The sequence below is a fragment of the Lontra canadensis genome, unplaced genomic scaffold (assembly GCF_010015895.1).
Source record: "Lontra canadensis isolate GAN:19392208 unplaced genomic scaffold, GSC_riverotter_1.0 scaffold77, whole genome shotgun sequence".
NCBI lineage: Eukaryota > Metazoa > Chordata > Mammalia > Carnivora > Mustelidae > Lontra > Lontra canadensis.
In genome coordinates, this window is record NW_022631071.1 from 4,793,793 (window position 1) to 4,799,748 (window position 5,956).

Genomic DNA, 5,956 nt, shown 5'->3' on the forward strand with positions numbered 1-5,956 from the left:
TGGACCAAACGCAAACGTGATTCAGCCACAATAGTAGGGTGCACAAAACCCATACAGGAAAAACCCATGGTTCTGGTGAAGAGGGGATATTGTGTTACATGGCACTACAATGCCACTTCTTCATAAGGCCACTACTTTCAAGATCAGGAAACATAGCTGCCTTTCCTAATACATAGAAACAAAGACAAAATGAGCAGACAGAGGAATATGTTCCAAATGAAACAATACGACAAAACCAAAGCAAAAGAGCTAAATAAAACTGAGATAAGCAATATGCCTGATAAAGAATTCAAAATAATGAACATATGCATACTGGGCTTGAGAAAAGAGTGGAGGATCTCAGTGAGTCCTCCAACAAAGAGGACTAGTCAGATGAAAAGAACTAGTCAGATGAAAAGCTCAAGAGCTGAAATTTTAAAAGTACACTAGAATCAATAGCAGATTAGAGGAGGAAGACTAGATTAGCATCCTGAAAGATAGGGTAATGGAAAACAACCAAGCTGAACAGAAAAAAAAAAGAAAGAAAGAAAAGAAAAGAAAATCAGAATAAGTTATGGGAACTCAGCAACATCATCAAGCATAATAACATTCACATTATAAAGATCCCAGAAGAGTGAGAGAAGGGGAAGAAATTTTATTTGCAGAAATAATAGCTGAAATCTTCCCTAATCTGGGGAGGGAGAGAGACATCCAGATCCAGGAAGCACAGAAAACTTCCAACAAAATTAATCCAAGGAGGTTCACACCACAACACATAAAACTTAAAATAGCAAAAAGTAGAGATAAGAGAGAATTTTAAAAGCAACAAGAGAAAGATATATACAAGGAAAACCCCATAAGGTTATCAGCTGATTTTTCAGCAGAAACTTTGCAGACCAGAAGAGAGTGGCATGATATATTCATAGTGTTGAACTGAAAAAATCTGCAACCAAAAATACTATATCCATCAAGGCTACCATTCAGAAGAAAGATAGAGTTTACCAAACAAACAAAGGTTAAAGGAGTTCATCAACATCAGACCAGTCTTACAAGAGACATCGAAGGGAATACTTTGAGTGGAAAGAAAAAGCCATAATCAGGAGGAAGAAAATTATGAAAGGCAAAAATGTCACCAGTAAATGAAAACATATAATAAAAGTAATAGATTAATCACTTATAAAACCAGTATGGATATTAAAGCACAAAAGCAATAAAATCAATTATATCTGTAAAATCAGTCAAGGGATTCACAAAATAAAAGGATAAATTGTATAACAGCATATATATAAAATGTGAGGGGGTAAAAATTTAGTGGTTTTAGAATGGGTCCAAACTTAAGTGACCTTCGATTTAATACAGACTGCTATATGCATAAGATGTTATGAACCTCATTTTACCCACAAATCAAAATACTATAATAGATACAAAAAAATAAACAGAATGAAATAAAAGCATAGCACAAAAAAAAGCCACCAAACCACAAGGAAAGTCAGTAAGAAAATAACAGAGAAGGACTGCACAAGCAACCATAAACAAGTAACAAAATGGTAATGAATATATACCTATAAGGACTTTAAATGTAAATGGACTAAATACAATAATCAAAAGACATAGGGTGAGTGAATTCATAAAAAAGGAAGAACAATATACAGCCTACAAGAGACTCACTTCAGAACTAAAGACACATACAGTTTCAAATTGGGGGTTGGCAAAACATTTACTATGTAAATGTAAATTAAAAAAATAAAAACCTAGGGAAGCAATATTTATATCAGACAAAACAGACTTTAAACCAGACTGTAACCCAAATGTCCACTGACAGATGAATGCATAAAGAGATGGTATATATACACAATGGAATATTACTCAGCCATCAAAAAGTATAAACTCTTACCATTTGCAACAATGTGGATGGAACTGGAGGGTATTATGCTAAGCAAAATAAGTTAATCAGAAAAAGATGATTATCATATGGTTTCACTCATTTGTAGAATTTAAGAAACAAACCAGAGGATCATAAGGGAAGGGAGGGAAAAATAAAATAAGATAAAATCAGAGAGGGGTGAAAACCATAAAAGACATTTAACTATAGAAAACAAACTGAAGGCTGCTGGAGGGGAGTTGGGTAGGGGGATGGGGTAACTGGGTGATGGGCATTAAGGATGGCATGTGATGTAATGAGAACATGGTGCTATATGCAACCGATGAATAACTGAACTCTACATCTGAAACTAATGATAGACTATATGTTAATTAATTGAATTTAAATAAAATAAGATAGGGGAGCCTGGGTGGCTCAGTGGGTTTAGCCTCTGCCTTTGGCTCAGGTCATGATCTCAGAGTCCCGGGATCAAGCCCCACATCAGGCTCTCTGCTCAGCAAGGAGCCTGCTTCCCCCTCTCTCTCTGGCTGCCTTTCTGCCTACTTGTGATCTCAGTCTCTCTCCCTCTCTCTCTGACAAATAAATAAATAAAATCATTAAAATAAATAAATATTTTAAAAAGACATAACAAGAGACAAAGAAGGCCTCTATGTAATGGTAAAGGGGAAAATCCAGTAAAAGGATATAATAATTTTAAATATTTATACACCAAAATGGAGATACTAAATACATAAAATAACTATTAACAGACAAAAAGAGAGAAATTGACAGTAATACAATAATAGGAGAAGACTTTAACACCCACTTAGATCAATGGTTAGATCTTCCAGACAGAAAATCAACTTCTGAATGACACAATGGACCAGATGGATTTAACAGAAATATTCAGAGCATTACATCCAAAACCAAGGGAATACACATTCTTTTCAAGTGGATGTGGAACATTTTCCAGAATAGATCACATGTTAGATCACAAAACAAGTCTCAATAAATAAAAATATCGAATCATATCATGCATCTTTTCTGATCACAACAGTATGAAACCAGAAATCATTCACAAGAAAAGATCTGGAAAAAACACAGGTACACAGAGCCTAAATAACATGATACTAAATAACCAATGGGTTGATGAATAAATCCAAGAGAAAATAATATAATATATGGAGATAAATGAAAACACAACAATCTAAAATCTTTGGGATGAAATAAAAGCTGATTTAAAGGGGAAAATTGTAACAATACAGACTACCTCAAAAAGCAAGAAAAATCTCAAATAAATAACCAAACCTTACACCTGAAGGAGCTGGAAAAAACAGCAAACAAAGCCCAAAACCAATAGAATAACGGACATAATAAAGACTAGAGCAGACATAAATGAGATAGAGATTGAGAAACCCCAATAGAATAGATCAATGATACCAGGAGTTCATTCTTTGAAAAGATCAACAAAATTAATAAACCTTTAGCCAGACTCATCAAGATAAAAATGAGAAAGGATTCAAAATCAGAAATGAAGGAGAAAAACTGACACCACAGGAATACAGAAGATTAAAAGAGAATATTATGAAAATGTATATGCCAACAAATAGGACAAGCTAGAAAAAATGGATAAATTCCTAGAAACTATAACCTTCCAAAACTGAATCAGGAAGCAATAGAAAATTGGAACAGACCAATAACTAACAATGAAATTGTATCTGTAATCAAAAAATTCCCAATAAACAAAAGTCCAGGACCAGATGACTTCAGAAGTGAATTCTACCAAACATTTAAAGAAGAGTTGATGTTTATTCTTCTCAAACTATCCCCAAAAATAGAAGGAAAACTTCCAAATTCAATCTATGAAACCAGCATTACCCTAATATGAAAATCAGATAAAGACACTACAAAAAAAAAAAAACTACCAGTTGATATGGCTGATGAACATAGATGCAGAAATCCTCAACAAAATATCAGCAGATCAAGGCAGGTTCTCTTACACTGACCACCTAAGAATCATGCTGTAAGAAGTAACAACCTCTCTTCTTCCTCTACAACATCTGCTCAGCAGCTGCAAATCAGCAACCATGTGTGAATGCATCTTCATCCATGTTGACTAGTCTGGTTTCCAGATTGGCAATGCCTTCTGGGAGCTCAGTTGCCTGGAATTTTGTATCCAGCCTGATGGCCAGATGTCAAGTGACAAAACCATTGGAGGAGGAGATGACTCCTTCAACATCTTCCTCAGTGAGACGGGTCCTGGCAAGCAGTGTTTGTAGAGCACTAGGCCCAGGGCAGTGTTTGTAGACCTAGAAGACACTCATTGATGAAGTTCATGCTGGCACCTACTGCCAGCTTTTCTACCCTGAGCACCTCATCATAGGCAAGGAAGATGCTGCCAATAATTATGCCCAAGGGCACTACACCATTAGCAAGGAGATCACTGACCTTGTCTTAGATCGAATTCAGTAACTGGTTAACCAGTGCACAGGTCTTCAGGGTTTCTTGGTTTTCCACATCTTTGGACCAAGAAGTCCAAGCTAGAATTCTCCATTTACCCAGCCCGCCAGGTTTCTGCAGCTGTAGTTAAGCCCTACAACTCCATCCTCACTACTCACACCAGATGAATGCATCTGGAGAACTCTGACTCTGCCTTCACAGTAGAAAACACAGCCATCTATGACATTTGTCATAGAAACCTTGATATTGAATTCCCCCAATCTACACTAACCTAAATAGGTAGATAAATCAAATTGTATCCATCACTGCTTTCCTCAGATATGGTGGAGCCTTGAATGTTGATCTGACATAATTCCAGACAAATAGGTGCCCTGTCCCCATATCCACTTCCCTCTGGCCACATATGCCCCTGTCATCTCTATTGAGAAAACCTACCGTGAATAACTTTCTGTAGCACACATCACCAATGCATGCTTTGAGGCAGCCAACCAGAGGGTGAAATATGACCCTCACCATGGTAAATGGATGGCTTGCTCCCTGTTGTACCATGGTGATGTGGTTCCCAAAGATGTCAATGCTGCCATTGTTATGATCAAGACCAAGCATACCATCCAGTTTGTGGACCGGTGCCCCACTGACTTCAAAGTTGGCATTGATTACTAGCCTCCCATTATGAAGGGGGAGACCTAGTCAAAGTACAGAGCTGTATGCATTCTGAGCAACACCACAACCATTGCTGAGTCCTAGGCCCACCTGGATGACACGTTTGACTTGATGTATGCCAAGTGTGCCTTTGGTCACTAGTATGTGGGTGAAGGCATGGAGGAAGAAGAGTTTTCTGAGGCCCATGAGGACATGGCTGCTCTTGAGAAGGATTATGAGGAGGTTGGTGTGGATATTGTTGAAGGAGAGAGTGAAGAAGGAAGAGGGGAATAATAAAGTTAAAAGTGTCACAAAGGTGTTGCTTCTACAAGGAAGCTTATTTTGTTTTGAACACTGAAAAGTTGTGCTTTGATCAGTTGATTTGTATATAGTGGTGTATAGTTTCATATACATTTACTGACCTATGCTTTAAAATACAATATTTTGTTATAGACTGAAGCTATCTATTTCTCTGAAGGTGTGAATAAATTATTCTCTGTCTTAAGAATATATATATATATTAGCAAATCAAATCCAACAATACATTTTAAAAAATCATTCACCATGATCAAGTGGAATTTATTCCTGGGATGCAAGTGTGGTTCAGTATTCACAAAACAATCAATGTGATACATCATACTAAAAAGAGAAAGGATAAAAATCACATGATCATTTTAATAAAAGAAGAAATATTGAACAAAGTACAATATCCATTGATGATAAAAACCCTCAACAAAGCAGGTTAAGAGGGAATATCACTCAACATAATGAAGGCTATATATGAAAAACCCACAATGAACATCATCCTCAATGGTGAAAAACTGAGAGACTTTTCTCTAAGATCAGAAAAAAAGATGCCCACTCTAGCCACTTTTATTCACACAGTACTGGAATTACTAGACACAGCAACCAAACAACAAAAAAAGAAAAAAGAAAAAGCATATCATTGGTAACTTTCACTATTTGTAGTCACTATTAGCAGATGACATTGTACTACACATAGAAAACCCTAAG

The 5,956-nt window shown here is 36.4% G+C and overlaps 1 pseudogene; it reads left to right on the forward strand.

Moving 5' to 3' along the window:
• The first annotated feature begins 3,927 nt into the window (after nucleotides 1-3,927).
• LOC116881804 lies at nucleotides 3,928-5,236 on the forward strand (annotated as a pseudogene).
• The last annotated feature ends 720 nt before the right edge of the window (nucleotides 5,237-5,956 follow it).